Source organism: Heterodontus francisci, chromosome 41, assembly GCF_036365525.1.
Source record: "Heterodontus francisci isolate sHetFra1 chromosome 41, sHetFra1.hap1, whole genome shotgun sequence".
NCBI classification, from domain to species: domain Eukaryota; kingdom Metazoa; phylum Chordata; class Chondrichthyes; order Heterodontiformes; family Heterodontidae; genus Heterodontus; species Heterodontus francisci.
This window is the reverse complement of record NC_090411.1, coordinates 6550587-6575532: the sequence shown is the minus strand read 5'-3', so window position 1 is coordinate 6575532 and position 24946 is coordinate 6550587. Positions and strand designations below refer to the sequence as shown.

The 24946-nt window shown below is 48.7% G+C and overlaps 1 pseudogene; it reads left to right on the top strand.

Annotated features, from left to right (window-relative positions):
- Window positions 1–17893: 17893 nt before the first annotated feature.
- Window positions 17894–19501, top strand: LOC137353330 (U3 small nucleolar RNA-associated protein NOL7-like; annotated as a pseudogene).
- Window positions 19502–24946: the final 5445 nt, after the last annotated feature.

The window sequence follows — 24946 nt, the reverse complement described above, 5'->3', positions numbered from 1 at the left end:
ATCAAATCTCCCCTCACTCTTCTAAACTCCAGTGAATACAAGCCCAGTCTGTCCAACTTTTCCCCATAAGACAACTCGCTCATACCAGGTATCAATCTATTAAACCTCCTCTGAACGGCCTCCAATGCATTTACATCCTTCCTTAAATAAGAAGACCAAAACTGCACACAGTTTCTGCCAAGGGGAGAAAGAGAGAAAAAGAGGGAGAACAGACAAAGCAAGAGGGAGGAAGAAAAAAAGAGAAAGAGAGAGGACATTTGTGAAGTCAACTTTCACAAACTTATGACATCCCAAAGCACTTGACAGATAATGAAATATTTCTGAAATGGAATTACTGTTGTGATGTCGGAAAACATCAGCCAATTTGCACACAGCAAAGCCCCACAAACAACAATGTGATAATAAAATCTGCTTCAGTGATGCTGGTTGAAGAATTAATATTGGCCAAGAAACTTGGAGAACTACCCTTCAAAATAGTAATATGGGATCTTTTACCCCCACCTGAGAGGGCAAATGGGGTCTTTAACATTTCATCCAAAAGAGGATACCTCTGATAGTGTAAGCTCGAGTTCACTGCTTGGTGTAATGTCTTAAAATGTATAAGCTTAATTAGAAGTGATTATGATAGGCAATAATGCTTCAAAATATTGTTAAAGTAACTATAATATGTGTAAGCTCAGTTAAACATGGTACGAGGCTGAGATGCAAAGCATGATGAAGAATTTAAGCCAACTTGATGTTAAAAGTTAAAAAAAATGAGGAATGTAAAGGTATGTTTGAAACTAACAGATAATGAAAGACAGAGCAAATAATTAATTTACAATGAAAACAGAAAGTTTAAGTTTGCGATCTGTTGTCATTGTTTTAACCCAAGTAACAATTGTTTGGATGAAGCTCCTAGCTAAGGAATAACTATGTTGCAAGAAGATGGAGAAAAAGGGTATAAAAGAACATTTAGTGAACATGAGAAGCAGCATGAAAAATCCAGAGGAAGAAAGAAGAGAATCTTCAGTCAACAGAACACAGCAAGAGAAAGAGAGACCCTACCGCAGTCACTCAGAGGGCTACCGCTGAGGTTCTGAGGGTCAGACTGTGACTATTGTTAAGTATTACTTCTTTATACTGGCTGTAAACTATTTAATAAATCTGCTATACTTATAACCAACATATACCTGTACCTAAAGGCCTGCTACCAATGACATGTGTCGGGTTCGGGTTGGGTCGGGCCAATCTTCCGGGTCCATCTTTCGGGCTCGGTTCGGGTCGAGTGGAGTCGGGCTCAGGTCGGGTCAGGTTCGTGTCCGCTGTGGATTGGTCGGGTTCGGGTTGGGTTCTTTTTCCTGACCTAAGCAGACCTTTACCTGTACCCATAGTGGCTTGTTGTCATGGACAAGTCATCCTTGTTGTATTAAACTGAATCCTTAAAGCAGCAGGAAAGCCACAGTTGAGTTCTGCACTCAACTATCAGCCTGGATTATGTGCTCAAGTCTCTGGAGTGGAACTTGAACCCACAGTGTTCTGATTCAGGGCAAGCGTGCTACCCACTGATCCTGAACTTCTGTGAGACTGAAAAATTCTCAGAAACCAGTTTGAGCAAACTGGAGAAAAGTCACCTGGCAGTCAAACTGTGGAATTATAGAGTGATGGGTTCAAATACACCAAACTCATTGGAGAAGATTTAGATGTAGCAGGGTCTGCCATTAGACATGCCCCTCCACCTTTAGCTCAAATAAATTTGCCCATAAAGTTGCTGGAAATGTGAGCTGCTAACAGTGCAGTAAAAGAAACAGGGCACCTAGAACCCAAGTGAACAGAGCAACCAATAGGATATCTCCTGAACCAAAGAGAAAAAAATATCACTACCCTGTGTCAACTAAAACAAAATAAACATTTGAATCACGTACAAGAAATGAAAAGTGGAGGACCAAATTGTATTATTTTCCTGACGCTGACAAACAGATCATCGGGGTTGTTCTATGGAGTTGACATCCACACTGAATGCCTTGCTGGTAACCACATCCACGCTGTATGCTCGGAAGATATCTGTCATGTTGGCAGTTGTCGAGGTTCATCCCGAGCAGCTCTGTAACACAGGAGTCTGTGCTCTGCTGGCTGTGCCCGGGGATGCACACAGAGATAAACATCAACTGCTGCTGGAGGACCATCAACGCGGTGAAAGACGCTCTTTGGTCTGCCTGAAACTTGCTGGTATTCCAGTACAAAGAGTTGTCCTCAACAGAGTGTTGCAGACTGGCACATTCCAAGGTCCAGGACTAAGTGCTGAGGGACGCCTAAAGCTTGGGGGCAGCTGTCGGAAAGGCCACTGTGTAAGGTCCTCCCGCCATAGTATACCGAGGGGCTGGAACCCGTGTAAAACTACTTGGGCTGTATGCACTAAAATGTTTTTGCTGTGTAATGCAAATGTTCATTGCATGTAAAATGGAATGGCAAGAGTTGTGAGGAAACGCACATTCTTTTTCTAAGGAATCTGATTTCTTTTGCACTTTCTGGAATGGCAGATTGTTTTGCAACATAATTTATTGCTGATTTTTATGAATAAAGTCTATTTTGGGAAAAAATGGCATTTCTTCTAAAATGTTTTTATTCCCTTCTCAAAGATTATTTTCTTCAAAACTTTAGGAATTTTTCAACCTTAACCAAACTAACAAAACCACATGCATGCACAGCACAGTATCTGTCAGCCTGCACTGATTACCTCTCTCTTCTTTTAGTCATCTTTTCAAACTTCAATCAGTCCTGGTGCTGCAGGCTAGGTAAGTGGGGAAAGTGGGATGGGAAAAGAAAGAAACTAACATACAGACGTATTAACCTCTAGGCAGGGAAATGACTTATGTTAGAAAAGTAAAAACTATCCATACTGTAAAACGTCTATCACAAAACTTTGACCTTGAAATACAAAATAGCATGCTTACCTGAGTGTGTGTCACAGACTTTTCTGTCTATCTCACCCAGCTGTTAGCTTCTTTTGTCTTTTCAGTCGAATGTCCCGGTTTCTTGTGCTTACTGCAGTTTTGATGTTCCTCCTGGCAATGCACTATGTTGTCCTTTTCTTGTGAATGCTCCGTTATAGATCAGCGCTCTGTATTTCTGTACTCAGTAGAGGCTGCGAAAGGAGAAACATTTGACCCCTGGGCCCTTGCCTTAGTAAAATCCAAGTGGAACATTAAATGCTGCCGTTTCTCCCACTCACAACTTCATTTCTTGTCTTTTCTTCAGGTTGGGTTTGAATAAGCATTGCAGCCTCCAGCCACAAACAGATCCCAGGTACAGGAGTGGGGAGAGTCACCCAAGACCTTCACTCTGCCTCTGACTCCTACCCAGCTTCTTATTTGCTAATCATCATTAATTAACTAATTTCTTTTTCGTTTCTGGCAACACAGTATGTGACACTCTGAGGTGCCTCTTACAATTGCACTTACAATTGCAGGTTATATTTATATTTATAAAGTATATTTCATTTGAAACATACAGCCTGAGGGGTTTTACATGGCTTCTCGCCCCTCGGTGGCTGGTGGTGAGAAGGGCCCTCCCTGTCAGATCCTTCCTGTAAGCCTTGAGTCTCACCGCCTCAGCACACTGTCCTCGAGTTGGCTGCAGTGGGGAAAAGACCATTGCCTACCTCCTTCTGGAATGTGCCTTTGCAAAACAGGTCTGGAAAGAGATGCAGTGGTTTTAGTTGAGGTCAGAGAGAGAAATAAAGTTAACGTTTCAGGTCAATGACCTTTCCTCTGAGTCATGAGTCATTGACCTCAACTAATTCTCTTTCTCACTCCACAGATGCTGCCTGACCCGCTGAGTGTTTCCAGAACTTTGTCGAGGTTCATCCCAAGCAGCTCTGCAACACAGGAGTCTGTGCTCTACGGGCTGTTCCCAGGGACGCACACCGAGACAAACATCAACTGCTGCTGGAGGACTATCAATTCGGTGAAAGACGCCCTTTGGTCTGCCCGAAACTTGCTGGTCTTCCAGCGCAAAGAGTTGTCCACCACCGAATGTTGCAGACTGGCACATTCCAAGGTCCAGGACTACGTGCTGAGGGACGCACTAAAGCTTGGGGCAGCCGCAGCAAAGGCTCAATGGGGAAAGACCACAGTGTAAGGTCCCCCCACCAAGCTGAACTGAGGGGCTGGATCCATGGGAAACCCTTGAACTGTATCGTTAATATTTTCATTTGCTGTAAATGTAAAACTGTAATTGGCATGACAATTGTGAAATGGAAGGGTTGTGAAGAAACTCATGATAGTATTGAAGGAAACTGATCTCCCTTGCAATGTTTGTATTTTTTGGTGCTGTTTTGAAACTGTTTGGCAATGTAATTTTTACAGATTTTTATGAATAAAGTATATTTTGGAAATTAAAAAAAACTGGGAGAGCCGAAATCAGGAGGATCTTCAATTCCAAAAGATCAACCATATTTTGCTTTGCAGCCATTAGATAGTGAGCTGGATCAGAAAGTCCTGGCTGTGCTTTTTTTTAAAATTCTTTCATGGGAAATGATTGTAAATTAACTGTATTGAATGCTGCTGAGAAATTGGGTTTAATTCACTCCTGTGCACAGACGTCACATCCATCCCACAAAGTGCATCTTAACGTCAAAGGAAAAGAAAATTAAGCCTGATGAAAAACAGGCTGCTGATTTACCATGAGCCCATTTTGCACAACTGAGTCGGGGAGAATGATTCCCGTTCCTCCAGCCTGGGTTTTCTGCTGCGCGGAGGCAACTTCATCTCCAAAGTTAAGGAGGTGGTGGGCGGTCGCCTCCTTGCAGCAAAGGTAATGTACAAAAATGCTTCGCTCAGGTTAATCCACGCGTACGCCCTGGTTCAATGCAGCGAGCGACTGACCATCTTCCAGCAGCTCCCACTGCTGCTGGTGACATCTAGGCTGGTTATTCTCGGCAGTGACTTCAACTGCATCATCGATGCAGCTGGATGATCCAGCAGTGCCGACAGTCAAATGGACGCCACATCCAGACTCCTGATGGAAACAGTAAAAGATGCTAAACTGCACAACGTCTTCAGCAACCCTGCAAACGGAGCCCAGTGTAGATACACCTGGTCAAGACTGGACGGGTCTGCCCATTCCAGGATTCACTTCCTGTTTGTGCCCCGAGCGTTCACGATCAGATCAACCAACATCAGGCCAATGTTCTTCTCTGACCACTGCCTGTCCCCTACAGAATGACCAGAGGGTTGCCAGGCGACATGGAAGCTGAACGTGAAACTGAGAACATTGAGGAATTCAAAATGGATTACAAAGGTTGGAGAACCGTAAAATTCCTGAGTCCCTGACACACTGGTAAGAAGTGATCAAGGTGAACATTAACACGCCAACCTGCTACGTTGAATGATATTTTTCTTTTAATCCATTGACTGCAGACCTGAATTTAAAGAAATTAATAAAGTAACAGATAAAAGTTGACTTTGCTTGCAGCTTAAGATGGCAACAGCAAGGCCAGTGAGGTTGGAGAGGAAGAGACTGGTCCATCCCAGCAAAAACCAAGGTCCAGGAATTTCAAGAAAACTGCCTGTTCCCTCAGCGAAACATCAAGACGACCACGCTTGAGTCATTGGGTGACTGTCATATGACAACCCACCACAACCAACACCAACCCCCCTCCGCTCCCCCGCCACCACATCTGTTTTTTACGCTGGCATTTCTCTGCAGCAGGCCGACAAGCATCTGGACTCCGACACGTGCAGTCCCAAGTAGGCGCACCTCCTTTCTCTCTCTCTCCATTCCAGCTTGCAAGTTTCGAACCCTGCCTGCTGACTGACCACCTCTGCATACTCCGGTTATAACCAGAAACCCTTTGGTGGAAATAATCTGCACCGCTGTCTCCATGAGACCCACCGAAACTGCCATCTGTCTCTTCAAGCTGAAAGTCTCAGGACCACTGAATTCAGCTAGAAGCCAGCTGAATCAAAGTCCACAGAATGTCCACCTCTTCTTTTCTATGGACTCGACCAATCTACCCTTTCCACTTGAATCTATTTGTGTGTGAACCGAGAGTGTGAGAGGGGGAAGAGAGTGAGAGAGAAAAAAGTATGTTGGAGCATAGTTTATTATTTCACTTAGTTCGGTTTAAATACAATAAAGTGAACCTCTTTCTTCGTTAAACTCAAGAAAACCTGTCGGATTATTTACATGTTATAATAAGAACCAAACACCTACAGAATTGGCCAGTACATCCACTTTAAAAAAAGAATTAAACCTGTTCGTCAAACGAGAGGGAAAAGAGGGAAGCCCTTCAACCCCTCCTCATCTGACCGTAACACCTCAAAGATGTTCAGAGGGCGAAAGACAGAGGGAAATGTCCAGAACAGAATTTGCTCCTGCTGCAGTCGATGGGAGTCAAGGTTAAGGAGGATCTCCAATAGGTGAAGAGCCAGCAGGCCTCATTGTTTACTGTAGAGGCTTCCAAGATCATCTTCCAGTCCAGAGTCCGCTCCGTTGAGCAGGATGAGACGTGCTTGCGCTTTTTCTTCCGAAAGGTACACAGAGAGAGCTCTGTGATCAGCAGTCTGAAGGAAGAGGACGGCTCGGTAACATCATGGCAGCCTAACATACTGAGGATCAGTAAATCTTTTAATGCTGGGCTGTACAACGTGAAGCCCAAGACAGCACAGCCTCCCAGTCCTTCCTGTTCTCTATCACAGAGGTCATAGATGACAAAAAACGGGAGAGTCTGCACAAACTGCTAACTCTTGACGAACTGACAAAGACCATCAGGTCGAGACGCAGAAAAACTCCTGGAAGTCACAGCTTACTGGCCTGCTTGTATTCGACTCTGTGGGACTGGATCGGCCCAGACCTGCTGGAAGTGTATGAGAGTATGCTTCTGGCCAGCAGCATGTCAGAATCCATGAGGAAAGGCATCACCACCCTCATCTCCAAGCGAAGAGGGAGAGGGAGGAAATCAGAAATTGGCGGCTCATCTCACTCCTGAATGTGAACGACAAAATTCTGCCCATGGTCATCGCCAATCGGGTCAAATCTGCTCTGGAGTTGGTGATTCACCCCGAACAGACCTGTACTGTACCCGGCAGGAAGATCTCCGATAGCCTCGCACTACTCAAGGATTCGTCACCTATGTACAGGACAGGGAGGTGGACACCTGCCTCATCAGCTTGGACCAGAAGACGACTTTAGACAGAATATTACACACATACATGATGGACGTGCTCTCCAAAATGGGGTTTGGGAGGAAATCCACAATTGGATCCATCTGCTCCACATAAACATCAGGAACGCATTCTCAATCAATGGATGGGAATCAAAGTTTCCCAATCAAATCTTGAGTCAGACAGGGTGGTCCTCTCTCCCGTCTTATTTGTTTGCTGTATGGAACCTGATTCCATCAGGAAGAATGTTGGCATTAGTAGGTGACAATCCCAGGCAGCGGAGGCACTCCGGTCACAGGCCGATGAGCATCTGCAACCAGTTTGAACTGGCGCTGGGAGCCAAAGTAAATCACGGCAAGAATGAGGCAATGTTCTTTGGGAACTGGGCCGAAGAATCCTTTGTTCTGTTCACCGTCAGGTCAGGCTATCTGAAGGTGCTGGAGATATGGGGCTGAATTTTACCGGCCCCTCAACACCGCGGGTCACTGTGCGGGAACCGGTAAAATTCTGCCTGGAGAAGCCCACCTCGAACCCCAACGTCGAGAAGGGCCCACCACGTTACCGTCGACCGGGGGGACCTCAGTGCGGGCAATTCCCACCCCTCGATGGCAGCACCCCAATTACCATATTCAAAACACTACTTACCTCTCCCGATTGCGCAGCCTGCTCCCTCTCGATGTACACTTCAGCATTTTACGGTGAATGGGCGGCAGTCATGTGCCGTCCCATTCACGAATAGAAAAGCCGACGGGACATCGGAGTCAGATGTTTTCGCCAGCGAAGGCAAGTTCAGATCTTCAGGGGTCTCACTGAAGAGGTGTTGGGAGCCATTATGATTCCACCCTCCGTAAAGGTTGGCAGCTCTGTGCCATTGATTGCCTGTTAATGAAGGAACAATAGCTCTCAAGGCACCCTGTATATGGAGATAGTGCCAGAGATGGTAAGCGTGTGAAGCTTATATGCCTTGTGGGCCAATCGATGCAACTTGTGCAATCTTTATGTGGTCATGTGGTGCCATTCTTAGTGGGAGCTAAGATGGGCAATGCAATGCCATGCCACATAACTGCTACACGAAAGCACCTGATGTACCACTCAACATCATTCTCTGCCCTGTCAGGAACCTTGGAAGAATTGAAGGAACTGAGTTGAATTGCAACTTGACGATGGGGATGGTTCACCCGATATTAATTGATATGCTTCTTGAGAGGATCCATATGTACCGCAGTTGTAGCCCACACAGAGGCCCGTCTCGGTCACGAACAGCAGCACCCAAGGAGAGCTCGCCACTACAAATCACCGGACATCTACAGATCCCACATGACATACCTGTAGATGTCAGAGTGCCAGTGTCAGAGATGACAGCGGATGTCAAGAGAGGCAGTGACATATCTCTGCGCCCTGCTGAATGACGACCTGCAGCCCAGGGGCTTCAGGGGACATCCTGTGCCTGTGGCACTCTCGGTGACAGAGGCTCTCAATTTTTACACCTCTGCATCATTTCAGGGGCTCTCCGGAGACCTTTTTGGGGTCACACAGTCAGCAGTTCACCATTGCATCAGGGAGGTCACCGATGCCCGGTACCAGATGGCTGGTGACTATATCCGTTTCATGACAGACCCTGAAAGCCAAGCCCAGAGGGCCACCGGTGTCATCTCCAATGCTGAATTCCCACAGGTACAAGGGGTTACAGATTGCACCTATGTGGCCATCAAGGCTCCCGACGGGCGACCAGCTGAATATCTAAATCATAAAGGCTTCCACTCAATGTGCAGCTTGCATGTGATCACCAGAAACGATTCATGCAAATCTGTGCCCGCTTTCCAGGCAGCTGCCATGATGCCTTCATCCTGCGCCAGTCCCAGCTGCCATTGCTGTTCAATGAAATGGCTCAGATGGAGGGGTGGCTTCTTGGAGACAAGGGCTCCGCCTTGCATACATGGCCCCTGACACCAATAAAAAACCCCACCACTGCAGAAGAGAGATACAACGCCAGCCACAGAGCGACAAGAGCCATCACTGAGCAGGCGATCGGCATGCTGAAAATGTGATTCCGCTGCCTGGATAGATCGGGTGGTGCCCTGCAGTACAAGCTGGAAAGGGTAGCTTGCATTGTTGCTGTCTGCTGTGCTCTGCACAACTACACACTCAATAGGGGGAAGGGCTTGCAGGATGAGCAGAGACATGAGCAGGACTCATCCTCAGATGATGAGGATGCTAAGGACTTACAGCAGGAAAGGCACAAGGGAGGACAGAGAGCATCCAGGCACCGCATGCAGGGCGAGCAGTGAGCTAGGAATGCACAGCAGGGTTCTTCATGCTATAGGAACCACTGTGGGCTCTGCATGCCACACAGCACCCTCGTTCACCTGTTGTGCAGCAGTCTGCATCTGCAACACTTTTGTGCCCAACATTACTGGCAGCAGACTACTGAGCTATTGTCCATATTACTACATCCGTGGAGATGCACATGAGTGATACTGGCATAGCAATGATGTTACTCCATACATTGGCAGTTCTGAAAGACCAATGATATAATGGAAGGAGCCAAGATCGGTACATGCTGGCACACTTCATTCACACAGTAAAAGCAACGCACGTTAGTGAAGACGATTTTGTTTTCAGCCCTTCAACATTCTTGTATCACCCAGTCGAGATGCAGTGGCAGACTTTTAAGGAGATATTTAATAACTCTCAAAGATTTATCCCAGTGAGAAAGACTGAGAAGGATGCCTCATTGTGGCTAAATAAGGAAGTTAAGGATAGTATCAAATTGGAAGAAACACTGCACAATTCTGCAAAGATTAGTGGCAAGTCAGAAGTTTGGACAATAAGAACCAGCAAAGGATGATTAAAAAAATGGTGAGGGTGAAATTACAATAGAAGCGAAAGCTAGCGAGGAAAACAAAACCAGATACTAAGTTTCTACAAGTATTTATAAAGGAAAGAGTAACTAAAACAAGTGATGGTCCTCCAGAGAGTGAATCTGGGGAATTAATAATGGAAAACAAGGAACTGGCAGAAGCGTTAAACAGGTATTTTGCACCGTCATCACTGTAGAAGACTTCCCAAAGATACTTGATAATCAAGAGGTGAAAGGGAGGGAGAAACTTGAAACAAACAATCACCAAGGAAAGGGGACCGGGAAAACTATTAAACCTAATAAACCAGGACCTGATGGCTTTAGAACATTTTAGAACATTAGAACATTACAGCGCAGTACAGGCACTTCGGCCCTCGATGTTGCGCCGACCTGTAAAACCATCTGACCTACACTATTCCATTTTCATCCATATGTCTATCCAATGACCACTTAAATGCCCTTAAAGTTGGCGAGTCTACTACTGTTGCAGGCAGGGCGTTCCACGCCCCTACTACTCTCTGAGTAAAGAAACTACCTCTGACATCTGTCCTATATCTATCACCCCTCAACTTAAAGCTATGTCCCCTCGTGTTTGCCATCACCATCCGAGGAAAAAGACGCTCACTATCCACCCTATCTAACCCTCTGATTATCTTATATGTCTCTATTAAGTCACCTCTCCTCCTCCTTCTCTCCAATGAAAACAACCTCAAGTCCCTCAGCCTTTCCTCGTAAGGCCTTCCCTCCATACCAGGCAATATCATAGTAAATCTCCTCTGCATCCTTTCCATAGCTTCCACATCCTTCCTATAATGCGGTGACCAGAACTGCACGCAATACTCCAGGTGCGGTCTCACCAGAGTTTTGTACAGCTGCAGCATGACCTCGTGGCTCCGAAACTCGATCCCCCTACTAATAAAAGCTAACATACCATATGCCTTCTTAACAGCCCTATTAACCTGGGTAGCAACCTTCAGGGATTTATGCACCTGGACACCAAGATCTCTCTGTTCATCTACACTACCAAGAATCTTCCCATTCGCCCAGTACTCTGCATTCCTGTTACTCCTTCCAAAGTGAATCACCTCGCACTTTTCCGCATTAAACTCCATTTGCCATCTCTCAGCCCAGCTCTGCAGCCTATCTATGTCCCTCTGTACCCTACAACATCCTTCGGCACTATCCACAACTCCACCGACCTTAGTGTCATCCGCAAATTTGCTAACCCACCCTTCTACACCCTCTTCCAGGTAATTTATAAAAATGTCAAACAGCAGTGGCCCCAAAACAGATCCTTGCGGTACACCACTAGTAACTAAACTCCAGGATGAACATTTGCCATCAACCACCACCCTCTGTCTTCTTTCAGCTCGCCAATTTCTGATCCAAAGCTCGAAATCACCTTCAACCCCATACTTCCGTATTTTCTGCAATAGCCTACCATGGGGAACCTTATCAAACGCCTTACTGAAATCCATATACACCACATCCACGGCTTTACCCTCATCCACCTGTTTGGTCACCTTCTCGAAAAACTCAATAAGGTTTGTGAGGCACGACCTACCCGTCACAAAACCGTGCTGACTATCGCTAATGAACTTATTCTTTTCAAAATGATTATAAATCCTGTCTCTTCTCACCATTTCCAACATTTTACCCACAACCGAAGTAAGGCTCACAGGTCTATAATTACCAGGGCTGTCTCTACTCCCCTTCTTGAACAAGGGGACAACATTTGCTATCCTCCAGTCTTCCGGCACTATTCCTGTCGACAATGACGACATAAAGATCAAGGACAAAGGCTCTGCAATCTCCTCTCTGGCTTCCCAGAGAATCCTAGGATAAATCCCATCTGGCCCAGGGGACTTATCTATTTTCACACTTTGCAAAATTGCAACACCTCCTCCTTATGAACCTCAATCCCATCTAGCCTAGTAGTCTGAATCTCAGTATTCTCCTCGACAACATTTTCTTTCTCTACTGTAAATACTGACGAAAAATATTCATTTAACGCTTCCCCTATCTCCTCTGATTCCACACACAACTTGCCACTTCTATCCTTGATTGGCCCTAATCTAACTCTAGTCATTCTTTTATTCCTGATATACCCATAGAAAGCCTTAGGGTTTTCCTTGATCCTATCCGCCAATGACTTCTCGTGATCTCTCCTTGCTCTTCTTAGCTCTCCCTTTAGATCCTTCCTGGCTAGCTTGTAACTCTCAAGCGCCCTAACTGAGCCTTCATGTCTCATCCTAACATAAGCCTTCTTCTTCCTCTTGACAAGTGCTTCAACTTCTTTAGTAAACCACGGCTCCCTCGCTCGACAACTTCCTCCCTGCCTGACAGGTACATACTTATCAAGGACACGCAGTAGCTGCTCCTTGAATAAGCTCCACATTTCGATTGTGCCCATCCCCTGCAGTTTCCTTCCCCATCCTACGCATCCTAAATCTTGCCTAATCGCATCATAATTTCCTTTTCCCCGGCTATAATTCTTGCCCTGCGGTATATACCTGTCCCTGCCCATCGCTAAGGTAAACCTAACCGAATTGTGATCACTATCACCAAAGTGCTCACCTACATCTAAATCTAACACCTGGCCGGGTTCATTACCTAGCACCAAATCCAATGTGGCATCTCCCCTGGTTGGCCTGTCTACATACTGTGTCAGAAAACCCTCCTGCACACACTGGACAAAAACTGACCCATCTAAAGTACTCGAACTATAGTATTTCCAGTCAATATTTGGAAAGTTAAAGTCCCCCATAACAACTACCCTGTTACTCTCGCCCCTGTCGAGAATCATCTTCGCTATCCTTTCCTCTACATCGCTGGAACTATTCGGAGGTCTATAGAAAACTCCCAACAGGGTGACCTCTCCTCTCCTGTTTCTAACCTCGGCCCATACCACCTCAGTAGACGAGTCCTCAAACGTCCTTTCTGCCGCCGTAATACTCTCCTTGATTAACAATGCCACACCCCCCCCTCTTTTACCATCTTCTCTGTTCTTACTGAAACATCTAAATCCCGGAACCTGCAACATCCATTCCTGCCCCTGCCCTACCCATGTCTCCGAAATGGCCACAACATCGAGATCCCAGGTACCAACCCATGCTGCAAGCTCACCCACCTTATTCCGGATGCTCCTGGCGTTGAAGTAGACACACTTTAAACCAAGTTCTTGCTTGCCAGTGCCCTCTTGCGTCCTTGTAACCTTATCCCTGACCTCACTACTCTCAACATCCTGTACACTGGAACTACAATTTAGGTTCCCATTCCCCTGCTGAATTAGTTTAAACCCCCCCGAAGAGCACTAGCAAATCCCACCCCCCCAGGATATTGGTACCCCTCTGGTTCAGGTGAAGACCATCCTGTTTGTAGAGGTGTCACCTACCCCAGAAAGAGCCCCAATTATCCTGGAAACCAAAACCCTCCCTGCTACACCATCCCTGCAGCCACGTGTTCAACTCCTCTCTCTCCCTATTCCTCGCTTCGCTAGCACATGGCACGGGCAACAACCCAGAGATAACAACTCTGTTTGTTCTCGCTCTAAGCTTCCACCCTAGCTCCCTGAATTTCAGCCTTAAATCCCCATCTCTCTTCCTACCTATGTCGTTGGTGTCTATGTGGACCACGACTTGGGGCTGCTCCCCCTCCCCCTTAAGGATCCCAAAAACACGATCCGAGACATCACGAACCCTGGCACCTGGGAGGCAACACACCAACCGTGAGTCTCTCTCGTTCCCACAGAACCTCCTATCTGTTCCCCTAACTATGGAATCCCCAATGACTAATGCTCTGCTCCTCTTCCCCCTTCCCTTCTGAGTAACAGGGACAGACTCTGTGCCAGAGACCTGTACCCCATTGCTTACCCCTGGTAAGTCCCCCCCCCCAACAGTATCCAAAACGATATACCTGTTGTTGAGGGAAACGGCCACAGGGGATCCCTGCACTGCCTGCTGGTTCCCTCTCCTTCCCCTGACGGTAACCCATCTACCTACTTCTTTTACTTGAGGTGTGACTACCTCCCTTTCACTCCTCTCAATAACACCCTCCGCCTCCCGAATGATCCGAAGTTCATCCAGCTCCAGTTCCCTAACGCGGTTCTCGAGGAGCTGGAGTTGGGTGCACTTCCCGCAGATGCAGTCAGCAGGGACACTCTTGGCGACCCTTACCTCCCACATTCTGCAGGAGGAACATACAACTGCCTTAACTTCCATTCCCACTATTGTTGGAGGGGAGACATTAGCCAGGTGTACAGCAGATGTCTCATCCTCCAGCATCCGTTCTCTGGTTTGACATTGTGACTGAAAGACATCATAATGTTTCCAGGATAACTGGCATTCACCACCTATGATGAGCTGGGCAGGGTTGTAGGCCAACTGTAGTGCAGTAGCTTCTACTGGGCAAATGGAGTCTCGGACTGGAATTTTACCTGCTCAAAACGGGCGTCCGAGGCGAAAAATGGCAGTCGATATCGGGTCCCCGACATTATTACTCCCAATCACCATTTGACATGGGTCGGACGGTGGGAGAGATTGAGGTGCTGATCGCTGTCCACTTTGCAGCAATTAAGGGCCAATTGAGATAGTCTAGAATTCAATTGACAGCCATTTTACGTCAGCTGTCACATTTTGTGCCTGGCAAACGAGTCAAACGGGGAGTTGGGAACTCGGCAGCTTTGAAAGAGCGGCAACCAGTGTATCTGTGAAGGAGTTGGAGGTACTGTTTTTTTATTACACTCTGATAGATTTGTGTGCTGTTTTGAAGGTTGGGACTGTTTTTGCTGGTTCACCAGGGTTCACCTGAGTGATTGAAACTCCTGGTAGGGCCACAGCATCACTGATTTATTCTGTGTAGGAGAGGGGGGGTTCTGAGTGCCTGTCCTTGCAGCAGACTGCAAATACCTGTCCTCAGAACATCTTTGGGACACTGCAGCCATGGGAATTGTCCACTCTGGAGGCAGCTCACCTCTTGAGGAAGACTACGCCACAAAGAGGGACAGGAGGGCAAATGTCCAGTGTAATCAGCAACCTGCTGGCCAAGTGCAGCCTGGTAATGGGGGAGGGGCAGAAGGTCACAGAGTGCGCCAGGAGCAACCACCTGTGAGGAAATGAGCCTACCCAGCAGGCAGGGTCTATTGCCCGCGATTGAGCCTTCTTCAAATGTCAGAGCACCAGTTCCCAAAACTGCACCTGTCCCGAGAGACTGGCATATCCCTGAGATGCTGGCAGCAGAGGTCGCTTCCAACTGCGTGGGTGGCCATCCAACGTCAGCCCCACTGAAGCTAACAGTCGCTCTGAACTTCTATGCATCAGGTCCTTCCTGGCCTCATCAGGAGTGTGCAATCATCAGCGCATCACTACATTGCTACATTACCACTACAGGTGGTAACTGATACCATATTCAGGCATGCCAACAGGTTCATCAGGTTCCAGACAGACTCCGCCAGTCAGGCTGAGAGCACCAGAGGATTCAGCACCGTCGCTGGGTTCCCCGTGGTCCAAGGAGTCATTGATTGCACACATGTGGCCATTCGAGCACCTACAGATCAATCAGGGCCTTCATTAATCGAAAGGGGTTTCATTCAATGAATGTGCAACTTGTCTGTGATCACTGTATATTGCAAGTGTGTGCTCGTTATCCTGGAAGCAGTCACGGTGCATTCATTCTCCAGAACTCCCAGGCACCAGCACTATTCAGCACCCCTCCACCCAGCCCCCCCGAGTGCCTGCAAGGATGGATACTTGGTGACAGGGGATACCCGCTGACGACATGGCTGATGACACCAGTGAGGAACCCACAGAATGAAGCAGAGGAACGGTACAATGCAAGCCATGCGACCACCAGAGTCACGATTGAGCAGACCATGGGTCTTCTGAAAATGAGATTTAAGTATCTCAATCGCACCGGTGGTGCCCTACAGTACTCGCCAGCAAGGGTATGTTGCATTGTTGTCGTCTGCTGTGCCTTACATAACCTGGTGCTGCAGTGGAGGGGGAGCGGGGGGAAGAGGGGAAGAGACGCTGGAAGATGACGACGACGTTGTTCAGCGCGAGGCATCCTCAGAAGAGGATGTTGAAACGGCTGAGGATGAGGAGGAGGGGGCACAGCCACCTGAATAGCAGGGGGAGGGAGCTGGAGGTTTGCAGGAGTTGAGTACAAGGGAGTCCCAGGAGGCTCTAATACTCAGGAGTTTTTCCTGAACGGAGGCTCGTCACCCAGTGACTGACATGTCCGTGTGAAATGAGGCATTCTCATCAGCTGGAAGCACAGAAGCACTCACCTGCTGGTGGAAATCTCAGCTGCAATGGCCTGCCTTTCCCTCAAACACCACAAGGCCCGAATACACCACCTCCCCAAGTCTCCGTCTCATGCAGAACAAGATGGCCTAAAACATCAGCGTCGACTTATGACAGATGAAAATGCCAAGTGAAAAATTTAACAATTTTCCATGAAGTATAACAGCAAATAAATATTTACAAATTGTACCAGTGACACCGCCGTTCTGATAGTTTGAAACGTTTGCGAGTGCTCACACATGTGGACGACCCCTCGCAGCCAGTCACGGCAGAGGCAGGTGGCTGTTCAGGCTGCCCTGTGGCTTTGGATGACTTTGGCGGGTGTCCTCTGCCTGCCCGAGGTCGTGAGGGCCCCGGCCTGTTGAGGTGACCCTGAGCAGTCTCAGGACCACCCTCAGACACCCTGGGATTATAAGGTGATGTCGTCACTGGCAGAGGGGGCAAAGAGCTTCGGAATGTATCAGGAGCGCCCGGAGAGGAGTCCCCATATGCATTCTGCTGTTGCTCCTGTGCCCTCTTAAACCTCGATTTGGCCTCCCTGCTGACCTCAGAGGGATGTTGGGTTGGCCACCCCGCCATCGGTCCGGGCCCTCTTCTCCTGTGGAGACACTTGGCAATTAGTTCAGTCCCTTGACTTGAAAGAGCACCCACTCACCCCTCATGCTGCATGCTACATCTGGAACCAATGCCATTGAGGTGCATGGATGGCACACCTCTGCATCATTGGGTATCTCAGATGTGCCCAGTATATGGCCCAAGGCAGTGATGCAGCCAATCACTGAAGATGGATGGCTTTGACTTTGAAGCATCAGCACCCAGTGACCCTCCCGTATCAGTTAAAAGCTGCGATGACTGCGGAATGCCCCTTACCCTGGCAGAGCACAGAAGTCATTGACCCGCTTGCGGCACTGGAGCCGTGTCCTCACTACTCCGCGGCTGCTGACCCCCTCCGCTACCTCCAGCCACGCCTTCTTGGTGACTTGGGGAGGCCTCCTCCTTCCGTCTGATGGGAAGAGGACCTCCTGCCTTGCCTCAGCCCCCTGGAGGAGGACATGCAGGGAGTCTTCAGAGAACCTAGGTGCCATGCGGTGGCATCTCTCTGCCATTGCCACAAGCGGGTTCTGGTCTGTCTCTGGTATATTCATGTTGACTGGAGGGGTGGCCCCTTTCATTCCTGTTGCACTCCTTTCACCCTCAGGCAGCTCTATTCCTTCTTCTAATATGCTGTTCCTCCAAACATCCTACTTGCTGCAGGTAAGCCTCTCAGAGCCAGTGAGGTTGCTGAAAGCCCTTTTAAATGGCTTTCAGCACCTTCTTCCGGCTCCAGCTCCGCCCCCGACACTCACCCTCCCACCCGTGCCCTTTTCTGTCATAAATACACTGCCGAGCCACTAATTGGTCACTGAGCGCTCGATCGCCGTGGCAGCTGAGCGCGGAGCGGGAGCAACCTTGGCACCTGCTTCTGCCTCCAGGAACGTGGACCCACCGGGACAAGTAAAATTCCGGCCTCAGTCACCTCCTGGATGCAGCAATGGACAGCAACACGTTGGCTCTGTCGCCTGTTCTGTTGGTGCGGGTTATTTCCCATGCGTGTCTACAACCTGAATATTGCTGAAAACAGAGAAATTTTGTCAAAGCTTTTCGTCTTGCACTCACCAGGACAACTCGCAAGCATAAGGGAAGCAACAAGTTTATACTGTATGAGCAGAGAGTGCTGATTGGTTGGCAAGTGGACTGTGATCGGTAGAGGCGTTGCCATGGAGAATGCACCAGTTTATGGTGACTGACAGTTAACTGCCAAGCTTTGTTTGAAATTTAAAGCAGGCATCTTGACTCTGATTGGTCAAGGCATTGCCCTGAGGAATGAAGCAGCAAATGGCTGTCACATATTTTGTTTACCTGAAATAGGCGCAGTGTGTATACATGTTCTTTCTGTCTGCAAAGAACAGGGCCCTGTGTATTAATATATGTAGCTTCCAGTACATGCAAATGCGCCACACAAATTTCAAACAAAGCTTGGCAGTTAACTGTCAGTCACCATAAAACTGTCAACGCCTCTACCAATCAGAGTCCACTTGCCAACCGATCAGCAGTCTCTTCTTATACTGTATTAATTTGTTGCTTCCCTTACATTGGTATTCTTTCAGGTTGTCCTGATGAGTGCAAGAAGAAAAGCTTCGACAAAATGTCTCTGTCTTCTTCAACCTTTTAATGTGGCTTCTCCTCACATTATTTACCAGCTGTGTGGACAATGATCATACTGCAGAGAGTAAGATAGATTGCAAAGCCAGAGTTAAACAAAGGGAGGTGGGTTTGCTCCCTTTGGGAAACCGGTGAAATATTTCAAGCAAAGGAAGCGAATGTGACAAGTGAGGAAGACTTGACGGCCAGAACTCGCTCCCTACGTCCCTATTGGTGTTGAGGTGCAAAACTTGAAAAGTGCTTTTTCGAAGGCATCAGATTGTGAACGGTGTTTGAAAGGAAGAGAAGCCAAGCATTTCCTTCCTTTGTTTGCAATGTCTACGTCTAGGGATTTCTTTCCGGAAAACGCCTCGCGGCCTGAAGGAGAATGGCATGGAAGTTGGTTCTGTGAAGAGTCAAGAGAGCCGGGAAATGTTGGCCGAGATCAGCCCAGAGGAAGAGGACGAAGCGCCGGAGGAGGTGACTTTCAGCAGCGCCCGGGAGGAAGCTGAAAAGAGCATGAAAGCGCCGCTGGAGAGCGTGAGGAGAGACAAAGCTTTGCTGAAGGAGAAAAGAAGAAGAAAGGAGCAATTATTCAAAGAGCAAAAGAAGCGCAAGTCGCTTCCAGATGGCATTCTTTAAGAGATTACTTCAGTCCGAGAAAAGAATGACCAGGCACCTGACTCAAGTAAAGAAGGTGATGATTGTAATTCTGTGCAGCAACCTGAGGAAGATAGTGGATTGAAGGAAGATGTTGAAGAATGTGTGGATACCAGATGGAAGGAGAGCTCCATGGCCATTCCATTAAAGGATCAAGGCCAAACAAAGCAGCAGGTTGAAAATGCCAGATTAATGATCGACTGTATGGCCCAGGCAGCAGGAGAGGCAGTGTCAATGAATACTTCTCACTTGCAAACAAGAAAGCTCAACAGAAAAAACCAGCAATGCAGTTTGTCAACAAATCCTGGGGAGCAGAACTTCAACAAAAATCTGGAAAGTTTCGAAAGTTGTAGATTCAGCATCTGGCTCTTTAAATCAGTTCATTGTAGCCCTATCTAAAAGTTAACAGTTAGTTTAGTGTATGTTACCTGGGCCCACTGCCCTCCCCCAGCCACACCTGCTCTTTGTTTTCTCAATGAAATTGATCCGGATGAAACTGACGAGCACAGCTGCCGATACTTCAATCTCCGATCCTGCTGTCTTCACAGTCCAGAGTGTCTGCAACCACGGCATGCGGTAAGTCCATTGAGGTGAAGAAGGAGCTGCGGGACCCGAGAGAAGTCCTGTGAAAAGGTGCCCCGAACACCCAAAACATCCACGAACGGCCCCCCCGGCCGCAACTTCAAAGCGCCCGCGGGAGATGGCTCGGAGAGCATCTGCAGCGCACTGTCGGCAATGCTGCATGCCTTTATTTAAACCACTGCAAAAAAAAAACCCTTAGCAAATGTAATCACCTCTAAGTCTGCCAAATGATGCTTCACCTCCCGAAGGACGTGGATGAGCTTTCCGGACGTCGATGGTGGGCACTGAGGAAATGGCTTATTACCTGCACCAGATTCCACCCCCCCCTCCCCCCCCCTTTACCCCCCTTCCACCCCCCCCCCCACCCCCGTCCCCTTCCCTGCTCCACCCTCTCAGCTCACCCCCTCACAACCCCGTCCCAGCCCGCCCCCCCCTCGCACCATCTTCACCCCGCACCCCCTTCCCCTGCACCCCCCCCCCACCCCCTCCCTCTACCCCTCCCCCTTGCATCCCCTCCTCCCACCGGCACCATCCTACACCTGTGTAGGGGCCCCAACAACCCCACTGCCTTGTGGGCGTCTCGGGAGAGTCCAAGGCTAAGGGAGTAAACCCTAACAGAAAATCCGGAGCGGAACCCCGTAGGCGGTCATGTGTCACCTTTGGCATGTTTCCGGCAGTTCCTGCAGCCATACTGGTGCCAAACGTCGTGTCCTGCACTCCTTTGGACCCCACCAGAAAGGCCGAGAGGGGGGTTTTGACAACTGGGCAACTCTCAACCTCCATAAATTTGCCCAGGCATGCGCCATGGAGAGGTCACTCCATAGTTGCCTCACAGCGACTGAAACAACACGGAAGGCAGCAGTTACGGGTTATAAGTCCAGATAAATTGGCATAGAAACTGGGCGCCACGGGTTGCCTTTGTCGGTGGGAGAGGTCATTGCACCTCACTGGACAGCTACCGCCCGCCTCAAACCGGGCAGCCCCCGGTCAATAAGGTTCTGTCCCGCCACAGTCTGCCTGCTTCAATGGGTGCTTGGAGCTCAGGGTCATTGCCCGAAAGGTGGACTGATACACCGCACCAAACAACATGAAAAAAGGAAAGAAGGTACCAGCCCTTCGCTTTGCAAGCTGGAACGTCAGAACTATGTGTCCTGGCCTGTCGGAAGACCTTACACAAATCAACGATTCTCGGAAGACCGCCATCATTAACAACGAGCTCAGTAGACTCAATGTGGACATTGCAGCACTTCAGGAGACTCGCCTCCCCGCGAGTGGCTCTCTAGCAGAGCAAGACTACACCTTCTTCTGGCAGGGCAGGGATCCTGAAGAACCAAGACAGCATGGAGTGGGCTTCGCCATCAGAAACTCCTTGCTCAGCATGATAGAGCCTCCCTCAAATGGCTCGGAACGCATACTGTCCATCCGACTGCTCACCACCTCTGGTCCAGTACACCTACTCAGCATCTATGCTCCAACACTCTGTTCCGCACCTGAAGCTAAAGACCAGTTCTATGAACAACTCCATAACATCATTAGCAGCATCCCCAACACCGAACACCTATTCCTGCTGGGGGACTTTAATGCCAGGGTTGGGGCCGACCATGACTCATGGCCCTCCTGCCTTGGGCGCTATGGCGTTGGAAAGATGAATGAGAACGGGCAGAGACTGCTTGAGTTGTGTACCTATCATAACCTCTGCATCACCAACTCGTTCTTTCACACTAAACCCTGTCACCAGGTTTCATGGAGGCACCCAAGATCACGTCGTTGGCACCAGCTAGACCTCATTGTCACAAGGCGAGCCGCCTTAAACAGTGTTCAAATCACACGCAGCTTCCACAGTGCGGACTGCGACACCGACCACTCCCTGGTGTGCAGCAAGGTTAGACTCAGACCAAAGAAGTTGCATCATTCCAAGCAGAAGGGCCACCCGCGCATCAACACGAGCAGAATTTCTCACCCACAGCTGTTACAAAAATTTCTAAATTCACTTGTAACAGCCCTTCAAAACACTCCCACAGGGGATGCTGAGACCAAGTGGGCCCACATCAGAGACGCCATCTATGAGTCAGCTTTGACCACCTACGGCAAAAGTGCGAAGAGAAATGCAGACTGGTTTCAATCTCATAATGAAGAGCTGGAACCTGTCATAGCCGCTAAGCGCATTGCACTTTTGAACTACAAGAAAGCCCCCAGCGATTTAACATCCGCAGCACTTAAAGCAGCCAGAAGTACTGCACAAAGAACAGCTAGGCGTTGCGCAAACGACTACTGGCAACACCTATGCAGTCATATTCAGCTGGCCTCAGACACCGGAAACATCAGAGGAATGTATGATGGCATGAAGAGAGCTCTTGGGCCAACCATCAAGAAGATCACCCCCCTCAAATCTAAATCGGGGGACATAATCACTGACAAACGCAAACAGATGGACCGCTGGGTTGAGCACTACCTAGAACTGTACTCCAGGGAGAATGCTGTCACTGAGACTGCCCTCAATGCAGCCCAGCCTCTACCAGTCATGGATGAGCTGGACATACAGCCAACCAAATCGGAACTCAGTGATGCCATTGATTCCCTAGCCAGCGGAAAAGCCCCTGGGAAGGACAGCATTACCCCTGAAATAATCAAGAGTGCCAAGCCTGCTATACTCTCAGCACTACATGAACTGCTATGCCTGTGCTGGGACGAGGGAGCAGTACCCCAGGACATGCGCGATGCCAACATCATCACCCTCTATAAAAACAAAGGTGACCGCGGTGACTGCAACAACTACCGTGGAATCTCCCTGCTCAGCATAGTGGGGAAAGTCTTTGCTCGAGTCGCTCTGAACAGGCTCCAGAAGCTGGCCGAGCGCGTCTACCCTGAGGCACAGTGTGGCTTTCGTGCAGAGAGATCGACTATTGACATGCTGTTCTCCCTTCGTCAGATACAGGAGAAATGCCGTGAACAACAGATGCCCCTCTACATTGCTTTCATTGATCTCACCAAAGCCTTTGACCTCGTCAGCAGACGTGGTCTCTTCAGACTACTCGAAAAGATCGGATGTCCACCAAAGCTGCTAAGTATCATCACCTCATTCCATGACAATATGAAAGGCACGATTCAGCATAGCGGCGCCTCATCAGACCCCTTTCCTATTCTGAGGGGCTGTGTTCTCGCACCTACACTGTTTGGGATTTTCTTCTCCCTGCTGCTCTCACACGAGTTCAAGAATTTTCCTCCACACAAGCTCAGGTGGCAGGTTGTTCAACCTTGCCCGTCTAAAAGTGAAGTACGGAAAGTCCTCAGTCTGACGATGCTGCATGAACATCTCACACTGAAGAGTGTCTGCAGAGTCTCATCGACAGGTTTGTGGCTGCCTGCAACGAATTTGGCCTAACCATCAGCCTCAAGAAAACGAACAACATGGGACAGGACATCAGAAATGCTCCGTCCATGAATATCGGCGACCACGTTCTGGAAGTGGTTCAAGAGTTCACCTACCTCGGCTCAACTATCACCAGTAACCTCTCGATGCAGAAATCAACAAGCGCATGGGAAAGGGTTCCACTGCTATGTCGAGACTGGCCACGAGAAAATGGCACACTGACACGGAAGACAAAAGTCCGAGTGTATCACGCCTGTGTCCTCAGTACCTTGCTGTACGTCAGCGAGGCCTGGATTGGTGGTGAAAGGTGTTTTTGTGCAGAAACCTTTCCACGAGGGATAGGTGGTAGGGCAGAGTGGAAGTGGATGGAGCATTCTGGGGCAATGTGGGCAGACCAGACCCATCCCTGGCAAGATGGGGACCAGATAGAAGGTGAGCAGGTAGTGAGACTTGGTGTTTGCGTAGTTGGGTTGCAGGCAGAGTTTGATACCGCGGCACAGAAAAGTGGGCACAAGGATGAGGGGGAGGTTGTGTAAGTTTTTTTGTGCCAAGCTTGATGTAGAGGTTTGAAGATGGCGTGTGTGCAGACAGGGTCCATTTTGTACGTGGCGATAAAGTGTAAGATGGGTCGGGTGAGCGGTGTGGCGCTGGGTTGGAGTGGGGAATGGGGCAGCACGTAGAGTAAGAACGTGAGCCTGTGGCAGCTGATGAATGAGCAGGTTGTGAGGAGCAATGGAGAGAGAAAATGCTGACACCACATGCTGAGCGTGTGGCGAAGAAATAAAAGAGAAGTTAAAAAATTCTTTCTTTTGGGCCTCCTTATCTCGAGAGACAATGGATACGCGCCTGGAGGTGGTCAGTGGTTTGTGAAGCAGCGCCTGGAGTGGCTATAAAGGCCAATTCTGGAGTGACAGGCTCTTCCACAGGTGCTGCAGAGAAATTTGTTTGTTGGGGCTGTTGCACAGTTGGCTCTCCCCTTGCGCCTCTGTCTTTTTTCCTGCCAACTACTAAGTCTCTTCGACTCGCCACAATTTAGCCCTGTCTTTATGGCTGCCCGCCAGCTCTGGCGAATGCTGGCAACTGACTCCCACGACTTGTGATCAATGTCACACGATTTCATGTCGCGTTTGCAGACGTCTTTATAACGGAGACATGGACGGCCGGTGGGTCTGATACCAGTGGCGAGCTCGCTGTACAATGTGTCTTTGGGGATCCTGCCATCTTCCATGCGGCTCACATGGCCAAGCCATCTCAAGCGCCGCTGACTCAGTAGTGTGTATAAGCTGGGGGTGTTGGCCGCTTCAAGGACTTCTGTGTTGGAGATATAGTCCTGCCACCTGATGCCAAGTATTCTCCGAAGGCAGCGAAGATGGAATGAATTGAGACGTCGCTCTTGGCTGGCATACGTTGTCCAGGCCTCGCTGCCGTAGAGCAAGGTACTGAGGACACAGGCCTGATACACTCGGACTTTTGTGTTCCGTGTCAGTGCGCCATTTTCCCACACTCTCTTGGCCAGTCTGGACATAGCAGTGGAAGCCTTACCCATGCGCTTGTTGATTTCTGCATCTAGAGACAGGTTACTGGTGATAGTTGAGCCTAGGTAGGTGAACTCTTGAACCACTTCCAGAGCGTGGTCGCCAATATTGATGGATGGAGCATTTCTGACATCCTGCCCCATGATGTTCGTTTTCTTGAGGCTGATGGTTAGGCCAAATTCATTGCAGGCAGACGCAAACCTGTCGATGAGACTCTGCAGGCATTCTGTTAAAAAATAACAGCAACAAAAGATAGCGATGAAATCAGTTAAGAAAGATGCACTGTAAGATCTAACTTTGAATTGTAAAAC